Here is a 24,976-nt window from a genome sequence, read left to right as displayed (position 1 = left end):
CTTGATAACACCATCGGGCATACCTGCAAGCTTAAATAATCCACAAACTTCATCCACATAGATTAAGTGTAAGTCGGGATGTAATGTTCCATCTCCTGCAAAAGGATTAGCTAGCAGTTTCTCTATCATACCTGAAGGAATTTCAAAGTAAACATTTTCATTTTCAGTAGGTTTAGTAGGTTGAGGAGCAACTCTTTTCTCTACTGGTCGAGGTGAAGATACCCCGAACAAGCCCCTCAAAGGATTATGTTCCATAGTAACAAGTGACAGTAAATTTCAGCACACTATATAAATTTTTCCTTACCAAATTCCACCTACCAAAGGCACTTCACTCCCCAGCAACGGCGCCAGAAAAGAGTCTTGATGACCCACAAGTATAGGGGATCTATCGTAGTCCTTTCGATAAGTAAGAGTGTCGAACCCAACGAGGAGCAGAAGGAAATGATAAGCGGTTTTCAGCAAGGTATTCTCTACAAGCACTGAAATTATCGGTAACAGATAGTTTTGTGATAAGGTAATTGGTAACGAGTAACAAGTAACAAGTGTAAATAAAGTGCAGCAAGATGTCCCAATCCTTTTTATAGCAAAGGACAAGCCTGGAGAAACTCTTATATGAAGGAAAGCACTCCCGAGGACACATGGGAATTATCGTCAAGCTAGTTTTCATCACGTTCATATGATTCGCGTTCGGTACTTTGATAATTTGATATGTGGGTGGACCGGTGCTTGGGTGATGTCCTTACTTGGACAAGCATCCCACTTATTATTAACCCCCATTGCAAGCATCCGCAACTACAATAGAAGTATTAAGGTAAACCTAACCATAGCATGAAACATATGGATCCAAATCAGCCCCTTACGAAGCAACGCATAAACTAGGGTTTAAGCTTTTGTCACTCTAGCAACCCATCATCTACTTATTACTTCCCAATGCCTCCCTCTAGGCCCAAACAATGGTGAAGTGTCACGTAGTCGACCTTCACATGACACCACTAGAGGGATGACAACATACATCTCATCAAAATATCGAACGAATACCAAATTCACATGACTACTAATAGCAAGACTTCTCCCATGTCCTCAGGAACAAATGTAACTACTCATAAAGCATATTCATGTTCATAATCAGAGGGGTATTAATATGCATAATGGATCTGAACATATGGTCTTCCACCAAGTAAACCAACTAGCATCAACTATAAGGAGTAATCAACACTACTAGCAACCCACAGGTACCAATCTGAGGTTTGGATACAAAGATTGGATACAATAGATGAACTAGGGTTTGAGATGAGATGGTGATGGTGAATATGTTGATGGAGATTGACCCCCTCCCGATGAGAGGATCGTCGGTGATGACGATGGTGATGATTTCCCCCTCCCACAGGGAAGTTTCCCCGGCAGAACAGCTCCGCCAGAGCCCTAGATTGGTTCCGCCAAGGTTCCGCCTCGTGGCAGCGGAGTCTCGTCCTGAAAGCTTGCTTATGATTTTTTTCCTTGACGAAAGACTCTATATAGCAGAAGATGGGCATCTGAGGGCCACCAGGGGGCCCATGAGGCAGGGGGCGTGCTCAGGGGTTAGGGCGCGCCCCCACCCTTGTGGCTGGTGGGTGGCCCCCCTCTGGTACTTCTTGCGCTCAGTATTTTTTATATATTCTGGAAATAACTTCCGTGAAGTTTCAGGACTTTTGGAGCTGTGCAGAATAGGTCTCTAATATTTGCTCCGTTTTCAGCCTAGAATTCCAGCTGTCGGCATTCTCCCTTTTTATGTAAACCTTGTAAAATAAGAGAGAATAGGCATAAGTATTGTGACATAACGTGTAATAACAGCCCATAATGCAAGAAGTGTTGATATAAAAGCATGATGCAAAATGGACGTATCAAGTGGCCATCTTCATCATCCCGGCGGCCACCACGATGAGGAGGGAGTAGTCCACCCTCGGGGCTGAGGATTTGTACCAGTAGCTATGTGTTTAATCTCTCTCTCTCTCGTGTTCTTGAGATGTCAAGATCTTGATGTATCGCGGGCTTTGTTAATATAGTCGGATCATATGATGTTTTCCCCTCTGTATCTTGTTGTGATGAATTGAGTTTTTCCCTTTGAGATTTTGTTGTTATCGGACTGAATACATTTATGGATTTGAGAACACTTGATATATCTCTTGCAATTGAATACTCGTGGTGACAATGGGGCATCGTATTGATTCACTTGATATATGTTTTGACACTCAACTCGCGGATCCCGAGGTGACATTGGGGTAATCTATGCATAGGGGTTGATGCATGTTCTTGTCTTTGTTTCTCCGGTAGAAATCTTGGGGAACTCATTGATGTTCTTTGTGTTGGATTGAGTATTATGAATATGAATTTGATTTGGTGTTATTTTAGTACAAACTCTAGGATATATCAAACGGAAAGAATAGCTTTGTGTTATTTTAGTACGAACTCTTGAATAGATCAAACGGAAAGAATAGCTTTGAGGTGGTTTCGTACCCTACAAACAATTTATTCTTATGTTCTCCGCTGGATAGGAACTTTGGAGTGATTCTTCATCGCACTTTGAGGGGTGGTTATATGATCCAATTATATTAACATTGTTGAGAGGTTGCACTAGTGAAAGTACTGACCCTAGGCCTCATTTTCAAGCATTGCAATACCGTTTTTTGCCCGTTTACTATTTTCTACCTTGTTGTTTTTATTTCTTCAGATTATAAAAATATATTTCTACCATCCATATTACACTTTTATCACCATCTCTTCGTCGTACTAGTGCACCTATACAATTTGCCATTGTATTGGGTGTGTTGGGGACACAAGAGATTTCTTGTATTTGGTTGCAGGATCATTTGAGAGAGACCATCTTCATCCTACACCTCTCATGGACTAATAAACCTTAGGTCATCCACTTGAGGGAAAATTGCTACTGTCCTACAAAACTCTGCGCTTGGAGGCCCAACATGTGTCTACAAGAATAAAGTTGCGTAGTAGACATCAAGCTCTTTTCTAGCGCCGTTGCCACGGAGGTGAGTGCTGCTACCTCTTGAGCACTGGGTTGGTTTTCCCCGAAGAGGAAGGGATGATGCAGCAAAGTAGCGTAAGTATTTCCCTCGGTTTTTGAGAACCAAGGTATCAATCCAGTAGGAGGCTACGCGCGAGTCCCTCGTACCTGCACAAAACAAATAAATCCTCGCAACCAACACGATAAGGGGTTGTTAATCCCTACACTGCCACTTACGAGAGTGAGATCTGATAGATATGATAAGATAAGATTTTTGGTATTTTTATGATAAAGATGCAAAGTAAAATAAAAGCAAAGGAAAAGCAAAGGAAATAACTTAAGTATTGGAAGATTAATATGATGAAGATAGACCCAGGGGCCATAGGTTTCACTAGTGGCTTCTCTCAAGAGCATAAGTATTCTATGGTGGGTGAACAAATTACTGTTGAGCAATTGACAGAACTGAGCATAGTTATGAGAATATCTAGGTATGATCATGTATATAGGCATCACGTCTGAGACAAGTAGACCGACTCCTGCCCGCATCTACTACTATTACTCCACTCATCGACCGCTATCCAGCATGCATCTAGAGTATTAAGTTAATGAAAACAGAGTAACGCCTTAAGCAAGATGACATGATGTAGACGGATAAACTCATGCAATATGATGAAAACCCCATCTTGTTATCCTCGATGGCAACAATACAATACGTGCCTTGCTGCCCCTACTGTCACTGTGTAGGATCAAAAGTATGTCTAGAGGGGGGTGATTAGACTACTTGACCAAATAAAAATCTAGCCTTTTCCCAATTTTAGTTCTTGGCTGATTTTAGCTATCTTAGCACAAGTCAAGCAATCTCCACACAATTCAAGCAAGCATGCAAAAGAGTATATGAGCAGCAGAAAGTAAAGCATGCAACTTGCAAGAATGTAAAGGGAAGGGTTTGGAGGGTTCAAACGCAATTGGAGACACGGATGGTTTTATCCTGGTTCCGATAGATGGTGCTATCGTACATCCACGTTGATGGAGACTTCAACCCACGGAGGGTAACGGTTGCGTGAGTCCATGGAGGGCTCCACCCATGAAGGGTCCACGAAGAAGCAACCTTGTCTATTCCATCACGGCCGTCGCCCACGAAGGACTTGCCTCACTAGCGGTAGATCTTCATGAAGTAGGCGATCTCCTTGCCCTTACAAACTCCTTGGTTCAACTCCACAATCTTGTCGGAGGCTCCCAAGTGACACCTAGCCAATCTAGGAGACACCACTCTCCAAGAAGTAACAAATGGTGTGTTGATGATGAACTCCTTGCTCTTGTGCTTCAAATGATAGTCTCCCCAACACTCAACTCTCTCTCACATGATTTGGATTTGGTGGAAAGAAGATTTGAGTGGAAAGCAACTTGGGGAAGGCTAGAGATCAAGATTCATATGGTTGGAATGGAATATCTTGACCTCAACACAAGTGTAGGTGGTTCTCTCTCAGAAAATGTGTATTGGAAGTGTAGGTATGTTCTGATGGCTCTCTCCACGAATGAAGAGTGGGTGGAGGGGTATATATAGCCTCCACACAAAATCTAACCGTTACACACAATTTGCCAAACTCGGTGGGACCGAATGGTTAAACTCGGTTGGACCGATACAGCAAACCTAGTGACCGTTAGGATTTTCGATGGGACTGAGATGCAACTCGGTAGGACCGATATGGTTAGGGTTAGGGCATAGCGTAATCTCGGTGTGACCGATTACACAAACTCGGTGGGACCGATTTTGGTAATAAGCTAACCAGAGAGTTGGTCAGGTAAACTCGGTGGGACCGATTCGCTCATCTCGGTGACACCGAAATGTTACAAAAGGGAAACAAAGAGTTTACATTGCAATCTCGGTGGGACCGATCGCTCATCTCGGTAAGACCGAAACGTTACAAAGGGAAAAAGAGAGATTACAATCCCATCTCGGGGAGACCGAGATCCCTATCGGTGAGACCGATTTGCCTAGGGTTTGTGGCAGTGGCTATGACAGTTGAAACTCGGTGGCGCCGGATAGAAAGAATCGGTGGGGCCGAGTTTGACTTTTGGTTTAGGTCATATGTGGATGTGGGAAGGTAGTTGAGGATTTTGGAGCATATCACTAAGCACTTTGAGCAAGCAAGCCATTAAGCAACACCTCATCCCTCCTTGATAGTATTGGCTTTTCCTATAGACTCAATGTGATCTTGGATCACTAAAATATAAAATGTAGAGTCTTAAGCTTCACGCTTGAGCCAAACTTTTTGTCCTTAGAATTTTGAGGGATCCACTTTCCTCATCCATGCCATGCCATTTATTGAGCTTTTCCTGAAATATTAATCTTGGAATAATGTTAGCTCAATGAGCTATATGTTGTTAGGAATTACCAAAACCACCCAGGGATAGTTGCACTTTCAATCTCCCCCTTTTTGGTAATTGATGACAACATATAGATCAAAGCTTTGACAAATGATAATAAGAGTGAAAGATATTGTCGCTTTGAGAAGTATGTGAAAAGCAAGAGCTCCCCCTAAATTTGTGCATATCTTAAGATTTGCTTTGGACTGCAAATGCACAATGAGTTAGGATCATGGGTTACTCTTCCATGTCACATACATCTTGGTGGGGCGCTCAAAATGATAAGAATTAAATACATGCACTCATCACCAAGCAAAGTGAATGATCATATAAGGATAAGTAAGATAATATCATCTAACAAGCATAAGTGTAGCTTATGATCAACCACATGATCATCAATGTCTCACAGATAATAGCATAGTATCTCAAGCAATCAAAAGACAAACAAAGTTCGACCACCAAAGCAAGAGAGAATAAAAATCAATGCTCTCTCTCGAAGCCTATGATCTATACATTTTTCTCCCCCTTTGTCAACAAGTTACCAAAAAGTTCATAGAAAATGCATAGTACTAAAATGTCTCTCAAGCTTGGTCTTCAGGTGGTGGTGTCCGGAGAACGCCAAGGACGAAGGCTTCAGTCGAAGTAGATGGAGCTGATGGAGTTGGTGCTGGAGCTGGTTGCGCTGGAGTTGTAGCTGGTGCAGATGAAGTGACTCTAGTGTCTAGAATAGGCACTACAGCAGATCTCTGAGCTCGAGGCACTCTGGAAAATGCATCAGTGGTTGTCTTGCCCTTCCTCTCCTGCATGTCATCCTGTAGCTGCTCCACAATAGATTGAATCTTAGTTACTTTGACATCTAAATCATAGAATTTTTGTTCCATGATTCTTTCCAGGCTCTCCTGGTTTTGAGTTAGGGTGGCTAACCCCTTCTCAATCCTCAGAGTTGATGCCATCAAATAACCAAGCTGGTCCTGCTTGCTTTTCAAAAAGTACTCAGATGCCTCCTCTTGAGTTGGCATCTTGGCAGCCTTCTCTTTCTTTGCTTTCTCCTTCTTCTCTTGAGCTTGTACTGATGATGGTTCATTCTCATTCATCACAACTTGATTGTCCTCAAAGTCAGGATAGATAGGCAAGTGTTCCTTATCCAACAAGTATGTGCCTATGCCCATCTTTGAGTTTATCAACTCCTGGATCTGTGGGGCATATCCACAACTTCTTTTCTGGTCAGCTGCAGTCCTCTTGATAGTCTCAACTATAAGGCTCATGACCTTGAACTTCTGTGCCACATCAAATATATGTAGCAAGTTAATTGCATGGCCTCTGATCATTCTGTGATCACCAGACTTGGGCAAGAGAGTGTGCCTAAGGATCCAATTGATTATAGGCAGCCCTGACAGCAAGTGTTTTACTGACCCAAACTGGTGAGTCTCAAGATCATCTTCAGGAATCTCCTTGTACATGTTTGCCATAGAGTTGTGATCCATCTTCTTCGTGGCATAGACATCCAAGTCATCTTCTTCTTCCTTGTTCTGGTGGCAGCTTTGGGTAAGTTGCTGGGAGTGCTCCTTCTTCCATCATATGAGCTGCTAGAGGGACTAGTGCCCTCACTCATGTGAACCTGCTCCTCGGACTTGTTCTGACTATCACTCTAGTCAGACATGTTGCAAACACTAACTGCAAACCCTGTGAATAGATTGTAGATGAGATAGAGTGGATGAGCATCACAAAATACAGAGATTTTTGCAAAACAATGAGTCAAAAACTTAGTTTTAGTTTTCCACAGAAAGCATTTCGGATCAACCGATTTGCAAACTCGGTGATACCGAAGCAGCTGTTGGAACCTAAACTAGTGAACTCGGTCAGACCGAGTCACAATTCGGTGGCACCGAGACTGCTAGGGTTTCACAAAGTCCTGAACTCGGTCACACCGATTTGCAATTCTCGGTCAGACCGAAAATTACATGTGCAATGGCCTGAGCCGAATCGGTGGTACCGAGTTCCACAACTCAGATGGTCCGAGATGGTTTCGGCGGAAACCTAACCCTAAATTTTCAATTCAACTCTAATCTACGGAGTGTTTTGACTGGATAGAAGCGTTTCAATCGTGGTAAGAATCATAATGAACACAATGTGCTAGGAATTGGACGGGGATAGCACTGTGATTGAGTCCATACCCTAGTTCGGCGATGAACTCGCTACGGCGTCAACGGCGGGGAAGAATTCCGTTGACGGCGGCGGAGACCAGTGACAGGAGGCGGCTGGCGACGAGGAGGACGATCTGGAGACCCAGGAGGCAGAGCGAGCTATGCGCGGGCGAAGGGGTTTCGGAGAAATTTCCAAAATTTTGCCCGTGAGTATATATAGCCCGACCCTGTCGGTGTGACCGAGTGGAACAACTCGGTGGCACCGACATTCATAATTGCAAGCAGTTACTGAAACTCGGTGTGACCGAAAGGTTCAAATCGGTTGCACTGAGATTGAAAACCTAGATCGACTTAGTGATCTCGGTATGACCGAAATGGAGGAATCGGTCAGACCGAAAAGCACAAAAAAGTTTTCGAAGTTTAAGTCTATGACGAATCGGGGACTCCGAGTGCTCCTCACACAGAGTGGTTCGAATCTAACTTGATCAAATTTTGTGATGTAGCATGAATATAGTTTGAGACGAGAAAAGCATAGATAGCTAGAGAGGGTTCTTAGGCATTCTTGTCCATCCACTTGGCAAAAGAAAAGAAAAACAATCAATCAAAACAACAAGTGGATGTCCTCGAATGAGTGAAATATGCAATCAACATGCTCACACAATAAAATGGCAATTGAAATATGTGGCAAAGCATGCACAACCAATTCTAGCATCTATCAAACAATTGGCGATGACTAGGTCATCTATATATGAGTATATTGACTTAGGAGTCAAATGAGAACATTTGATCATAGGTCATACTCATCGTTTAAGCATAAGTGGGGTTACCACTTTTACATAAAGCATTGTTGTGTTCACACCATTAGAGTTTCTTTAGGTCAATTCTTAGAGTAAAGCTCCCCCTAGATGTGAGATCCCCCCTAAGAGGGCTGAACTAACCTTGGGTTTTGTCGATGATGACTTCATGTAGATGTTGAAGATGTGGATGCTCAATGTTGATGTAGATCATTTGGAGCTATCCATTGGAGTGAGTTGCACTTTCAATACCTACACGGGTTAGTCCCACAAGGAACAAACAAGGATATCCATAGACATAGAGTGATGCACACACAAGATGATGTCCATGAAAGCTTTTAGGTTACCTTGTCCCTTGTCTTACCAACAAGAGGGTTTGTGACTCCTTGAACTAGTGCAAGATGTGGAAGTTGATTGCACTTGTTCTTGCCAAGATGATAAGAGTGAAGTACGTTGGCGGAGTCACCCTCAAGAACTCTCTAGTTCTTCTTCGGGATCCACACCATCTTGATGGGAATCCTCGGTGTTGTAGTTGTACTTGATGAAGTGGAACTTGAAGTAGTCTTGGGAACCCACTTGACCAAGGCCTTAGGAGCTTCTTCAAATGCATCAATTTCCTCTTGAAGCTTGTCCTTGCCTTTTTGCTTGTGGTCTTGTGGTGGAAGATCATCTTGAGCTTGTGTCCCTTTGAGAGAAGTAGGATCATACTTCTCTTGTTGAGGAACAAACTTCGTCTTGGGGTATTGATCTTCTTCCCACTCAACTCCATTGGCATTGAACTTTCGTTCAAAACCAACACCTTGATTCTTCCGGTGCCTTCCTTGCATGCGTACAATTTCCTCGAATTGCTTACTTCCGGCAAGGCTCTTGCAAACACCTTTCTCTACAATTCCCTTCAATAAGCTATTTTCTTGCTCAAGTGTAACTTGGCTAAGAGAATCATTAGTGGAATCAAGAGAACTACTAGAAGCAACAATATTGGATTTAGCATGATTATTGTTACTACTAGAAGAAAAATCTTTCTTGTTCTTGTTACTAGACTTGACTTGAGGCATGTAAGTGGATAAGAGTAAATGCTTGGCAATGTAAGAAGAACTTTTCTTACGAAGATCATCATTGATTGCTTTTAAGAACTCATGCTCTTGCTCAAGGTTGAGCTTTTCAAAGCGTAATTTCTCATGAGTCCTTAAAAGTTCTCGATGATCTCCTAAGATAATTTCATGAGCTAACTTAAGAGTGTTTAGTTATTTAGTTAGAGACTCAATCTTCTCCTTATCATTGTCATTCGTTTTATCTTTATTAGCATGATTAATTGACGTTTCATCATAGTATTCATCACTAGAGTTGTCAACAAGTAAATCATCATCACCTAACAAGTCATCTTCATCACTATTGAAATCAACATACTCGGGGTGTGATACCTTTGGGCCTTTAGCCATGAAGCATGTTCGAACTCCTTCATTTGGTGAGTCAAATATGTCATAGGAGTTGGTTGTCACAAGTGCTAGACCGGCAACACCTTCATCTTGAGTATATTCGGAGTCGGAGTGATAGCTTCTCTGGGAGTCATTGTCGGAGTCAGAGCCAAATACCCATTCACCGACATGAGCTTGATGTCTTCATTTTGTGTAGCTCCTTGATGACTTGTCCTTTCTTTCTGAATCCTTGCTTCTCCGTGAGGGTCTTCGTTCATAACGATCATTGTCAGTGTCAAAACCGGCGGATCTCGGGTAGGGGGTCCCGAACTGTGCGTCTAAGCCGGATGGTAACAGGAGGCAAGGAACATGATGTTTTACCCAGGTTCGGGCCCTCTTGATGGAGGTAAAACCCTACGTCCTTCTTGATTAATATTGATGATATGGGTAGTACAAGAGTAGATCTACCACGAGATTAAGGAGGCTAAACCCTAAAAGCTAGCCTATGGTATGATTGTTGTATGATGAAGTTGTCCTACGGACTAAAACCCTCCGGTTTATATAGACATCGGAGAGGGTTAGGGTTACACAAAGTCGGTTACAATGGTAGGAGATCTAAATATCCGCATCGCCAAGCTTGCCTTCCACGCCAAGGAAAGTCCCATCCGGACACGGGACGAAGTCTTCAATCTTGTATCTTCATAGTCCTGGAGTCCGGCTGAAGGTATAGTCCGGCTACCCGAACACCCCTAATCCAGGACTCCCTCAGTAGCCCCTGAACCAGGCTTCAATGACGACGAGTCCGGCGCATAGATTGTCTTCAGCATTGCAAGGCGGGTTCCTCCTCCAAATTCTTCATAAAAGTTTGTAAACACCAAGAGTAGTGTCAGGCTCTGCAAAATAAGTTTCCACGTATTGCCACAGAGAGAATAATATTAACACAAATCTAATCTGCTGACGTATTCCGCAGCATGACATCACACTACGGCCAAGCCTTTATTCGAATCGTTTTCACTTTTCCACCTCAGCGTGTTTTGCGAGGCAGTTTCCTTGGCACGTCTTGTCAAAGCAGAGATCGTGTCCCCCATTTACGGGATTCTCATCAATACGGACGTGGGTAACCCAATCGTGCCCGTTAGCATGTCTTCTCGATTAAAGGCGAGTCCCAAACGGTTACGGGGAGGGCTCCTGGTATTCAACCTCTTATAAAGAGACCAAGGCCTTACTCCTTTTCTCCAATATGAAAACAAGTTCACCTGTCGCCTTGAGTTCCAACACCCTAGGCTCCAGATTCCAGGCGCTTCGGACCTTCGACAATGTCCGGTTCCGACCTTCAAGGCCGATGGATGCCCTCCTCCGTCACGGAGGAGGACGTGCTAAAGTTGAGAGAGGCTAAGTTCTTGACCGCCGAAATTTTGCATAGGTTGCCTGCTCAAAGGCAGGCTATTCCCAGTCCCCAGCCCGATGAGAGCGTAGTGTTCATGTCTCACTTCCTTCGGGGGTTAGGCTTCCCGATGGATCCCTTCGTGAGGGGGCTGATGTTCTATTATGGGCTGGAATTTCATGACTTAGCTCTGGAGTCCATCCTCCACATTTCCTCATTCATCGTTGTGTGCGAAGCGTTCCTCCGTGTTACTCCTCACTTCGGATTATGGCTCAAGACTTTTGGAGTGGAGCCGAAGATGATCGAGGGACGGCACGCAGAGTGCAGAGGCGCTGTCATAAGTAAGAATGTTGATGCTCCATGGCCTGAGGGCTCCTTTCAAGAGGAGCTCGGCTTGTGGCGACGAGAGTGGTTCTATATCACCGCTCCCAGGAGCACCAAGTGGGTGGCCCCTCCTGCCTTTCGCTCGGGTCCCCCACCACGGCTAGCGTCATGGGTCAACAAAGGATTAGATTGGGGGTTACCCAAAGACGTGCCCTTGTTGCAGGGCCGCATTAGGGATCTCTTAGAAAGAGACCTCAACCTGGTCAAGGTGACGCAGGTCATGTTGATTCGCCGAACACTTCCCGACAAACGTCGCTCCCTTCGTCTGTGGGAGTTTAATCCGGAGGGACCACGAGTTCTCCAGCATTTTATGGGCGCAACGCCTGTGGAGATGTATGAAATGTTCTTCGGATCACAAGCAATGTGTCCGGATTTGATCGAGGACGCAGGTTTAAGCTGCAATCGCCCGGATACTCAAGTAAGTAACCTTGTGCCCGGACTTGCTATTCGTAAAATTGTCATAAATTCGCCCCTAAAAGAGCTGTCCTTTTAAACAGGAGTGGATAGCGAAGGCAAAGCTGATCAGGTGTCTGGCTCCCCTTCCTGAGACCAGGCCGGATCCCGTGCTAGTCAGGATGTTGAAGATCATGCCTTTGGAGGGAAGTGAGGGGGAGGACAAGGAAACTATGGCCTCCTCGAAGGAGGCTGCTCCGAAGGGAAGAACCAACAATTCCTCTCCTAAGGGGAAGAAGAGGGCCGCATCTGACGACCTGGAGACCATGGCCTCAAAGCGGGGGAAAAAGTCCTCGTCAGAGGGTCCGACGCCGGGGAGATCCTCGGCCAAACTACGCCCTCAAAGGGATCAGCCCTCCAGTGAGCCATAAGTAGAGAAAGATTTTCCTTTAGATGGATGAGAGAAATCCTTGCTTTTTATCTGAGAAGATTAACCGAAATTTTACTTTGTAGCTCAGACCTCAGTCCTTCTCAGCAGAGCTCGTCTTCGGGGGATCTTCTTCCGGAGATGATGGAGAGTGGAACGCCTCCCCCTGCCGTACCGCCTAGCGAGGCGGGCGACCCTAAGGTGTCGTCGTGGAGGGTTTCTTCGAATCCGGTAGGGGTGGAAGGTAGCCATATGTCCCCCCAAGGTTCTCCGCGTCCGGCCTTCGATGGAGGTCACAGCACGAGTCCGGCACCGTCCGATGCGCGGTCGGAGGAGCTGATGATTCTGCTGGCGTGAGCTTCTATCTCAGAGGAGCACCGTGCATTGATGGGTACGGTGATTGGAAGGATTTCGTCCGCGGAAAGCGGATTGCATGAGGTCGTCAGAAGTTTGCTGACGGGTTTTGAGGTACGTTTGATAATGTACTTTTTTGTCAGTTGTGCATAAACAAGATGCGCCCTGTGTAGATAGTAGCCCCTGAGACTCTGTGCATTGTCAAAATTGATGGCGCACAGAGGATCATAATACCAGGTCTAAAATGTCGCCTTTGTATACAGGTGGCGAAGTGTCCGGAATCGAGCCGAACTGATGATTTTGCCGAACTAAAGCGGCAACTTGACGTGGCAGATGCCGACATCGTGCTCGTCAACGAGCAGCTTGATGAGGCTCAAGGTATGCAATTCCTCAGGCGGCATCTGGTAAGAGGAGCTTTATGCCAGTATCTTACAATGTGTGTGCTTGACGCAGATGGTGCGGCCGCCGTGGAGAGTCTTCGGGCGGAACTTGCCCGAGCTAAGGAACAAGCCAGGAAAAGTGATGCGGCTGCCTAGAAGGCCCTTGAAGAGCTGAGAGCCGAACAGGTTGCTCACTGCCGAAGCAAGAAGGAGATGGCCGTGATGGCCGTGAAGTTAAAAAGTGCTGCTGACCGTTGCAAGTTTCTTGAGAAAGAAGACCAGGCGAGACAGACGGACTTAGAGAAGGCCATTGCTGATGCCAAGGACGCTCGCTCTGCGATGAGAGCTGCGAAGGAGGAGTTGCGTCAGGCCGGACAGATTGCGGCTGGAAAGCCCTTTATGCTGCGGAGGAAGTTTTGCGATCCGAAGTTTGCTCCCTTGGACCGGATGTGGAGTGCGGAGGACACCTATCTGGATTTGGCAGCGAGTGCTGCTGATGCGACCGAATACTTTCGAGATCTAGAAGATCGCGAAGTGGAAAGGCTTTTCTGGTCGCAGTTCCAGAATCCAGAGCGTCCACCAGCAGTGGACGATCGTATGGCTCAATGGGCCGAACTGAATAGATTGTCCGGACTCGCCATGAAGTACGTCATGGGTCATCTGTGGCCGGGGAGATCGGAGCCGAAGAGTTATTTTAGCTTGGTGCAACAATTCCTTGACACGGTGCCACGTATCAATGCGATGAAGAGGTCAGCATGCATAGAGGGCGCACGGATGGCTCTTGCCCGTGTCAAGACATACTGGGCAGAGATGGAGACCACCGTTGTTGCATCCCGAGATTCGGACAAAAGCCGAGTACCCTCCGAGCACTATTTTTAGGAAGTCCTTGAAGGCGCTCGTGTAATAGAGACGCAGTGCTCGAAGGATGCTATGTTCTGATAGCATATGTAATTATAAAGCAATATTTTGATGAATTGTAGTAGCCTTTTATACTTGTGCCTTCAAGTATTTGGAACACCTCCTGTGCGGCCGTTTTAAGATATATATATATATACAAAATCTAAAAGATTGCAGTCGTTGGCTTCAGCCCCCACGCACATAGTGCGGGGGTGCTTGCAGAAGGCGCATTTTCACACTTAATCCAACGTCTTGGTCCTACAAAGGAGGTGATAGCGCAGCGAGCTAGGCAACCGGACTATAATGCTTTAACACTTTCACTTAGCCATAGGAGCTTGACAATGGGACTATTTAGGTAGCCCCTGGTGGCGACTGCGCTCGCCCGAATTCGGGGCGCGTATGTGCCTGGCCGGGAAACGGCCCTTCATTAATGCGGAGGAATCCTACAGATTCCGGAGAGTCATCGAGTGGTTGACCAGTCTCACGCCATATCATGACAGTCGGTTTTCGGCTTTCTCTACTGAGGTGCTCGCCTGGCCGAACCAGGGCACAATCGCAGTAGTTCTCCTGGTGCCGCCTTAGCCGATAGAGCGGAATGTAAGGCGGCCGAACACAGGAGCCGGGCCACCCAACATTTGACCAAAATCATGACTCGGAGCTGATGCATATAAGGCCAAAGTCACGACGCCGAACACTCCCTAAGGTATTCGGTCTTTATGAGAGCGAGCGAGGTAACGCTCTGAGGTATAAGCCCCTAGTGTCCAGGTACGCGCAAGAATTCTGACGTGGCCACATGCCAAGACGCCAGCCTCCTCCTTGGTCATAGAACCAGGGGATGTGTATCAACAAGAGACAGTAAAAAAGGTTTACACAGGATCTTAATCTGAAAAGAATCCTTGGAACGGGTCCCTACTGCACGTCTGCGCCTGTGTCTCCGTTGTGTCATATCCTGGACGGGAGCAGCACGACGTTCATCTGTAAAAAGAGAGCAACTAAGTTGAAAAAGGGGCGTGCCGAACAAAAGTTATATGAAATAAACAAAGTGTAAAGTAAAATATGAAAAATTGAGCTTTATTGTCTCTTATTTTATACGTGTGAAGCCCCTAGTGCAGGGGTATATGGCCACTAAGCCTTTATCAACGATACTTTTGTGCCAGACTCGTCTATCCGTGTCCGTGGTCTTAATGACCTGTTCCGATGTTCTAGCTGGTGAAGCCATTGTATTGTGGGGCTGTTAAAGCGGCCGCACAATCCTCCGCTTGGGGGAGGTGTTCTCACTGCTTCCCCTTTAAGGAGATGATGCCGCATGGACCGGGCATCTTAAGCGTAAGATATGCATAATGCGGTATTGTGTTAAAGCGGGCGAAAGCTTCGCGTCCCAGTAGTGCTTGATAGCGACTTGACAATGGGACGATGTGGAAAGTCAGCTTTTCGTGACGGAAGTTATCGGCAGAGCCGAAAATAACCTCAAGCCGGAGAAAACCCATGCAATGGGTGTCCGGACCTGGCGTTACTCCTTGAAAGGAGGTTTTGTTGTGGCAAATTCTTTTTGGGTCGATCCCCATGTGGCGGATTGAGTCCTGATATATCAGGTTGAGTCCGCTGCCACCGTCCATAAGGACATTTGAAAACTGGAGTCCGCCAATTATTGGATCGAGTACCAGGGCAATCCAGCCTGGGTTCCTGACACTTCTAGAATAATCCAGGTGATCGAAGATGATTGGTTTTGACAACCAGTGGAGGGATTCCTTTGGGATAGGCCATGGGGTGCGTACCTTTATGGGCGCCGCACGTTTTGTTATGTGGAGTAAGTTTACTGTTTTTACTTCTTGTGGGAAATTCTTTTGTTTCCTGGTACTCTTCTTTTGGGGTTCGTCCTCGTCTTCGCTTGGTGTGTCGAGCCCCTTGTGTTCGGCGTTGAGTCTGTCGGATTGTTTGAAAACCCAACAATCTCTGTGGGTATGGTTAGCAGGCTTTCCGGGAGTGCTGTGTATTTTACATATCCTATCCAAGATTTTGTTTAGGTTGGATAGGTCGTCCCTGTTATCTTGGAGGGGCGGCTTTTTCTGATTCTGTCGTGAGCTTTTGAATCCGGCGTTGACTGTCGTGCTCTTCGGACTTTTTTCCTTAGTCCGGCGACGGTCCTTATTGCGTCGCGGTTTTCCGTTTCCATCCCTAGTTTCGGATGTACTTGGGTCACGGGTGCTGCATCTTGCCAACCAGCTGTCCTTTCCTGCGCAAAAGCGGGTCATGAGGCTTGTTAGTGCGGCCATTGTTCTTGGCTTTTCTTGGCCCAGGTGTCTGGTGAGCCATTCGTCTCGGACATTATGCCTGAAAGCCGCTAAGGCTTCAGCATCCGGACAGTCAACTATCTGATTCTTTTTAGTAAGAAATCTATTCCAGAATTGCCGAGCTGACTCTCCGGGCTGTTGAATTATGTGACTAAGATCGTCTGCATCCGGAGGGCAGACATAGGTCCCTTGAAAATTTGCTCGGAAAGCGTCCTCGAGCTCTTCCCAACTTCCGATTGTGTTTTCAGGAAGGCTTTTGAGCCAATGCCGGGCTGGCCCTTTAAGCTTGAGGGGTAAGTATTTTATGGCGTGGAGGTCATCTCCTCTAGCCATATGTATGTGGAGGATATAATCCTCGATCCAGACTCCAGGGTCTGTTGTTCCATCATATGCCTCTATGTTTACGGGTTTGAATCCCGCTGGAAATTCATAATCCAGGACCTCATCGGTGAAACATAGGGGGTGTGCGGCACCCCTGTATTTGGGTGTGCCGGATTCTGATAATGGCTTTATTGCATTGCTTACGAGAGCTTGCTTTCTTGGCCCGTAAATGGACCTGGCTAGGCCATGATGCGAATCCTTAAGTGGGTCGCATGTCGGCTTAAGTGCGGCGCTGCTTGCCGCTTTATGCCGGCCATGGGGTCGTCTATCCGACCGTGTGGCTTTCTCACTTTTGGAATGCGAGGGCTCTAAGGCCTCCTCGTCGAATTCAGGCAGTAGCTTTCTCTTCGGATAGCTTTTAGTGCGGCGACTGTCGCCGTATTTGTCTGTGGTATTGATTACTTTACTCCATCTGATCCTGAGTGCATCTTCTGAAGTTTTTAGCTTCCGCTTCTGCTTTTTCAGGCTGCGTGTGGTTGCAACGAGCCGTTTGTGGAGGTTCTTCTACTTCGTGGGCTTGTCCGGCGTAGGGTCGTCCGGAATGCCATTTTCTCCGGGGTAGGGATGTTCGGTTTCTCTATCCGGGATTGTCCTGTTGGGACGGTTGCTCTAAGGCATGCTCGTCGTCTACCGGCTCATCCTGCTCTATGGCTGGGTCTTTATCGAGGCGGGGCTTGGGTCGGCGTTTACGCCGACGCTTTGATTGTTTTTCGAGAGATCGATCCCTCTTTCCATCCCCGTTTTCCTCGTTGTTGCTTCCTTTAGGGGTATCCACCATGTACACATCGTGAGATGAGGTGGCTATCCAATGCCCTATAGGTGTTGGTTCTTGGTTGTCTCCTGCATCGTCGTCCATACCGTCGATGTCTTCGGAGTCGAAGTCGAGCATGTCGGTTAAGTCGTCGTCAGTGGCTACGAAGTGGGTGGTGGGTGGGTTTTGAATTTCTTCATCATCCAAATCCCATCCTTGCTGACCGTAGTCCGGCTAGGGCTCTCCTGATAAAGAGAGAGACTTTAGCGAATTCAGATGTCGCCGAAGGGCGAGTGCTGAAAGATGTCTGCGGCGGTGAACTCCATTATCGGCGCCCAATCGGATTCGATCAGCAGGGGCGCGGGGGGCTCGGAGGTCGGAAAGGAATTCGGCTCCTCGGAGTCACGGGCCATGCGGAGTGCGGGGCTGGAGTTCGGCTCGATCGCCTCTGAGATCGCAGCCCCTGAGGCAGCGTCCAACCGCTGATCCTCGATCGGCACAGTAGGCTCCAAATCAATGGTCAGAACCGATGCGTGTGCGGCCTCCAAGGCGCTGTTCGGCGGCAGAGCTATATCATGCCCATCGAGACAGTGCGGCGCGCTTGGCTGTGGCTCGAATCCGTTGAAGATCAAGTCCCCGCGGATGTCAGCCATGTAGTTTAGGCTTCCAAACCTGACCTGATGGCCAGGGGTGTAGCTTTCGATCTGCTCAAGGTGGCCAAGTGACTTGGCCCGCAGTGCGAAGCCGCCGAAGACGAAGATCTGTCCGGGGAGAAAAGTCTCACCCTGGACTGCATCGTTGTTGATGATCGAAGGAGCCATCAGGCCTAAAAGCGACGACACAGAGGAACTCTCAATGAAAGCACCAATGTCGGTGTCAAAACCGGCGGATCTCGGGTAGGGGGTCCCGAACTGTGCGTCTAGGCCGGATGGTAACAGGAGGCAAGGAACACGATGTTTTACCCAGGTTCGGGCCCTCTTGATGGAGGTAAAACCCTACGTCCTGCTTGATTAATATTGATGATATGGGTAGTACAAGAGTAGATCTTCCACGAGATCAAGGAGGCTAAACCCTAAAAGCTAGCCTATGGTATGATTGTTGTATGATGAAGTTGTCCTACAGACTAAAACCCTCCGGTTTATATAGACACCGGAGAGGGTTAGGGTTACACAAAGTCGGTTACAATGGTAGGAGATCTAAATATCCGCATCGCCAAGCTTGCCTTCCACGCCAAGGAAAGTCCCATCGGGACACGGGACAAAGTCTTCAATCTTGTATCTTCATAGTCCTGGAGTCCGGCTGAAGGTATAGTCCGGCTACCCGAACACCCCCTAATCCAGGACTCCCTCAATCATCTCTACTCCTTCTTTCTCTAGATGGTGATTCTTCTCTTCTACTTCTTCTCTTGGGAGAATCTTCTCTTCTCTTTTAGGGGGCCATACACTCATTGGAATAGTGTCCGGGCCTTCCACAATTGTAGCAGTTTCGCTCTCGACTAGAAGATCTTTTGTCATTGTAGGACCTTGACTTGGAGCTTCTCTCTTTGCTTCTAATCTTGTAGAACTTGTTGAAGTTCTTCACCATTTAAGCTCAATTCTTCATTGAAGGTTTGTTTCTCACTCGATGATGTGGGGGCTTCACATGAGGCTTTGTAAGCACCACTTGATTTGTTGTGAAGTTCCTCTTTATCCTTGAGTGACATCTCATGAGCAACAATTCTTCCGATGACTTCCATTGGGTTGAGATCTTTGTAATTGGGAATCATTTGGATCAATGTGCACACGGTATCATATTTTCCATCCAAGGCTCTTAGGATCTTCTTGATGACGAATCTATCGGTCATCTCTTCACTCCCTAAGCCGGCAATCTCATTTGTGATAAGAGCAAGCCTAGAGTACATTTCAGCAACACCTTCACCATCCTTCATTTTGAATTTGTCAAGTTGACTTTGAAGCACATCCAATTTGGATTCCTTGACAGAGTCGGTACCTTCGTGCATATCAATCAAAGTATCCCAAATTTCCTTTGCATTCTCAAGACGGCTGATTTTGTTGAATTCTTCGGGGCACAATCTGTTGAAGAGGATATCACAAGCTTGAGCGTTGTATTGCAGCATTTTCAACTCTTCCGCGGTGGCTTCACGGTTCGGTTCTTTCCCATCAAAGAATTCACCTTGCAAGCCAATACACACAATAGCCAAAACGGCGGGGTTATGTCCAAGAATATGCATTTTCATCTTATGCTTCCAACTAGCAAAATTAGTACCATCAAAGTAAGGACCTCAACGGTGATAATTTCCCTCGCTAGACGCCATACTCTCCTAGGTTGTGAAACCAAGGCTATGACCACCAAAAGCTATGGAAATCAAAGCAAATGGAGACCAAAGCTCTGATACCACTTGTAGGATCAAAAGTACGTCTAGAGGGGGGTGATTAGACTACTTGACCAAATAAAAATCTAGCCTTTTCCCAATTTTAGTTCTTGGCAGATTTTAGCTATCTTAGCACAAGTCAAGCAATCTCCACACAATTCAAGCAAGCATGCAAAAGAGTATATGAGCAGCGGAAAGTAAAGCATGCAACTTGCAAGAATGTAAAGGGAAGGGTTTAGAGGATTCAAACGCAATTGGAGACACGGATGTTTTTGTCGTGGTTCCGATAGGTGGTGCTATCATACATCCACGTTGATGGAGACTTCAACCCACGGAGGGTAACGATTGCGCGAGTCCACGGAGGGCTCCACCCACGAAGGGTCCATGAAGAAGCAACCTTGTCTATTCCATCACGGCCGTCGCCCACGAAGGACTTGCCTCACTAGCGGTAGATCTTCACGAAGTAGGCGATCTCCTTGCCCTTACAAACTCCTTGGTTCAACTCCACAATCTTGTCGGAGGCTCCCAAGTGACACCTAGCCAATCTAGGAGACACCACTCTCCAAGAAGTAACAAATGGTGTGTTGATGATGAACTCCTTGCTCTTGTGCTTCAAATGATAGTCTCCCCAACACTCAACTCTCTCTCTCACGGGATTTGGATTTGGTGGAAAGAAGATTTGAGTGGAAAGCAACTTGGGGAAGGCTAGAGATCAAGATTCATATGGTTGGAATAGAATATCTTGACCTCAACACAAGTGTAGGTGGTTCTCTCTCAGAAAATGTGTATTGGAAGTGTAGGTATGTTCTGATGGCTCTCTCCACGAATGAAGAGTGGGTGGAGGGGTATATATAGCCTCCACACAAAATCTAGCCGTTACACACAATTTTCCAAACTCGGTGTGACCGAATGGTTAAACTCGGTCGGACGATACAGCAAACCTAGTGACCGTTAGGATTTTCGGTGGGACTGAGATGCAACTCGGTAGGACCGATATGGTTAGGGTTAGGGCATAGCGTAATCTCGGTGTGACCGATTACACAAACTCGGTGGGACCGATTTTGGTAATAAGCTAACCAGAGAGTTGGTCAGGTAAACTCGGTGGGACCGATTCGCTCATCTCGGTGAGACCGAAATGTTACAAAAGGGAAACAGAGAGTTTACATTGCAATCTCGGTGGGACCGATCGCTCATCTCCGTAAGACCGAAACGTTATGAAGGGAAACAGAGAGATTACAATCCCATCTCGGTGAGACCGAGATCCCTATCGGTGAGACTGATTTGCCTAGGGTTTGTGGCAGTGGCTATGACATTTGAAACTTGGTGGCACCGGATAGAAAGAATCGGTGGGGCCGGGTTTGACTTTTGGTTTAGGTCATATGTGGATGTGGGAAGGTAGTTGAGGATTTTGGAGCATATCACTAAGCACTTTGAGCAAGCAAGCCATTAAGCAACACCTCATCCCTCCTTGATAGTATTGGCTTTTACTATAGACTCAATGTGATCTTGGATCACTAAAATATAAATGTAGAGTCTTGAGCTTCACGCTTGAGCCAAACTTTTTGTCCTTAGAATTTTGAGGGATCCACTTTCCTCATCCATGCCATGGCATGCCATTCATTGAGCTTTTCCTGAAATATTAATCTTGGAATAATGTTAGCTCAATGAGCTATATGTTGTTAGGAATTACCAAAACCACCCAGGGATAGTTGCACTTTCACACTGGGAAAGGACACTGCAAGATTGAACCCAAAGCTAAGCACTTCTCCCATTGCAAGAAAGATCAATCTAGTAGGCCAAACCAAACTGATAATTCGAAGAGACTTGCAAAGATAACCAATCATACATAAAAGAATTCAGAGAAGATTCAAATATTATTCATAGATAGACTTGATCATAAACCCACAATTCATTGGTCTGAACAAACACACCACAAAAAGAAGATTACATCAAATAGTTCTCCACAAGAGAGGGGAGAACATTGTATTGAGATCCAAAAGGAGAGAAGAAGCCATCTAGCTAATAACTATGGACCCGTAGGTCTGAGGTGAACTACTCACACTTCATCAGAGGGGCTATGTGATGATGTAGAAGCCCTCCGTGATTGATGCCCCCTCCGACGGAGCTCTGGAACAGGCCCCAAGACGGGATCTCGTGGATACAGAAAGTTGCGGCGGTGGAATTAGGGTTTTGGCTCCGTATCTGATCGTTTGGGGGTATGTAGGTATATATAGGAGGAAGGAGTACGTCGGTGGAGCAACAGGGGGCCCACGAGGGTGGAGGGCGCGCCTGGGGGGTAGGCGTGCCCCCCTACCTCGTGGCCTCCTCTTTTGTGTCTTGACGTAGGGTCCAAGTCTCCTGGGTCTTGTTCGTTGAGAAAATCACGTTCCCGAAGGTTTCATTCCGTTTGGACTCCGTTTGATATTCCTTTTCTTCAAAACCCTAAAATAGGCACAAAAAACAGCAATTCTGGGTTGGGCCTCCGGTTAATAGGTTAGTCCCAAAAATAATATAAAAGTAGATAATAAAGCCCAATAATGTCCAAAACAGTAGATAATATATCATGGAGCAATCAAAAATTATAGATACATTGGAGACGTGTCAAGCATTCCCAAGCTTAATTCCTGCTCGTCCTCGAGTAGGTAAATGATAAAAACAGAATTTTTGATGCGGAGTGCTACTTGGCATAATTTTAATGTAATTCTTCTTAATTGTGGTATGAATATTCAGATCCGAAAGATTCAAGATAAATGTTCATATTGACATAAAAATAATAATAATACTTCAATCATACTAACAAAGCAATCGTGTCTTCCCAAAATAACATGGCCAAAGAAAGTTATCCCTACAAAATCATATAGTCTGGCTATGCTCTATCTTCACCACACAAAGTATTTAAATCATGCACAACCCCGATGACAAGCCAAGCAATTGTTTCATACTTTTGACATTCTCAAAACTTTTTCAATCTTCACGCAATACATGAGCGTGAGCCATGGATATAGCACTATAGGTGGAATAGAATGGTGGTTGTGGAGAAGACAAAAAGGGGGAATATAGTCTCACATCAACTAGGCGTATCAACGGGCTATGGAGATGCCCATCAATAAATATCAATGTGAGTGAGTAGGGATTGCCATGCAACGGATACACTAGAGCTATAAGTATATGAAAGCTCAACAAAAGAAACTAAGTGGGTGTGCATCCAACTTGCTTGCTCACGAAGACCTAGGGCAATTTGAGGAAGCCCATCATTGGAATATACAAGCCAAGTTCTATAATGAAAAATTCTCACTAGTATATGAAAGTGATGAAATAGGAGATCTCTACTATGAATATCATGGTGCTACTTTGAAGCACAAGTGTGGTAAAAGGATAGTAGCATTGTCCCTTCTCTCTTTTTCTCTCATTTTTTATTTGGGCCTTTTCTCTTCTTTTTTATGGCCTCTTTTTTCGTCCGGAGTCTCATCCCGACTTGTGGGGGAAACATAGTCTCCATCATCCTTTCCTCACTGGGACAATGCTCTAATAATGATGATCATCACACTTTTATTTTCTTACAACTCAACAATTACAACTCGATACTTAGAACAAATATGACTCTATATGAATGCCTCCGGTGGTGTACCTGGATATGCAATGACTCATGAGTGACATGTATGAAAGAATTATGAACGGTGGCTTTGCCACAAATACGATGTCAACTACATGATCATGCTAAGCTATATGACAATGATGGAGTGTGTTATAATAAACGGAACGGTGGAAAGTTGCATGGCAATATATCTCGGAATGGCTATGGAAATGCCATAATAGGTAGGTATGGTGGCTGTTTTGAGGAAGGTATATGGTGGGTGTATGATACCGGCGAAAGGTGTGCGGTATTAGAGAGGCTAGCAATGGTGGAAGGGTGAGAGTGCGTATAATCCATGGACTCAACATTAGTCATAAAGAACTCATATACTTATTGCAAAAATCTACAAGTTATCAAATAAAAGTATTACGCGCATGCTCCTAGGGGGGTAGATTGGTAGGAAAAGACCATCGCTCGTCCCCGACCGCCACTCATAAGGAAGACAATCAATAAATAAATCATGCTCCGACTTCATCACATAACGGTTCACCATACGTGCATGCTACGGGAATCAAAAACTTTAACATAAGTACTTCTCAAATTCACAACTACTCAATTAGCACAACTTCAATATCACCATCTTCATGTCTCAAAACAATTATCAAGCATCAAACTTTTCATAGTATTCAACACACTCATAAGAAAGTTTTATTATTCTTGAATACCAAGCATTTTAGGATTATTTAAGCAAATTACCATGCTATTTAAGACTCTCAAAATAATCTAAGTGAAGCATGAGAGATCAATAGTTTCTATAAAACGAATCCACCACCGTGCTCTAAAAGATATAAGTGAAGTACTAGAGCAAAACTATATAACTCAAAAGATATAAGCGAAGCGCATAGAGTATTCTAACAAATTCCAAATCATATATGGCTCTCTCAAAAGATGTGTACAGCAAGGATGATTGTGGTAAACTAACAAATAAAGACTCAAATAATACAAGACGCTCCAAGCAAAACACATATCATGTGGTGAATAAAAATATAGCTCCAAGTAAAGTTACCGATAGAAGTAGACGAAAGAGGGGATGCCTTCCGGGGCATCCCCAAGCTTTGGATTTTAGGTGTCCTTAGATTATCTTGGGGGTTCCATGGGCAACCCCAAGCTTAGGCTCTTGAAACTCCTTGTTCCATAATCCATCAAATCTTTACCCAAAACTTGAAAACTTCACAACACAAAACTTAAAGTAGAAAATCTCGTGAGCTCCATTAGCGAAAGAAAACAAAAGACAACTTCAAGGTACTGTAATGAACAAATTATTTATTTATATTGGTGTTAAACCTACTGTATTCCAACTTCTCTATGGTTTATAAACTATTTTACTAGCCATAGATTCATCAAAATAAGCAAACAACACATGAAAAACAGAATCTGTCAAAAACAGAACAGTCTGTAGTAATCTGTAGCTAGCGCAAGATCTGGAACCCCAAAAATTCTAAAATAAATAGCTGGACGTGAGGAATTTATCTATTAATCATCTTCAAAAAGAATTAACTAAATATCACTTTCCAAATAAAAATGGCATCAGTTCTCGTGAGCGCTAAAGTTTTTGTTTTTTACAGCAAGATTAACAAGACTTTCCCCAAGTCTTCCCAATGGTTCTACTTG

Source organism: Triticum urartu, chromosome 3A, assembly GCF_056163025.1.
Source record: "Triticum urartu cultivar PI428250 chromosome 3A, HENAU_Tu73, whole genome shotgun sequence".
NCBI classification, from domain to species: domain Eukaryota; kingdom Viridiplantae; phylum Streptophyta; class Magnoliopsida; order Poales; family Poaceae; genus Triticum; species Triticum urartu.
The sequence above is the reverse complement of the archived record's forward strand: the minus strand, read 5'-3'. Positions refer to the sequence as shown.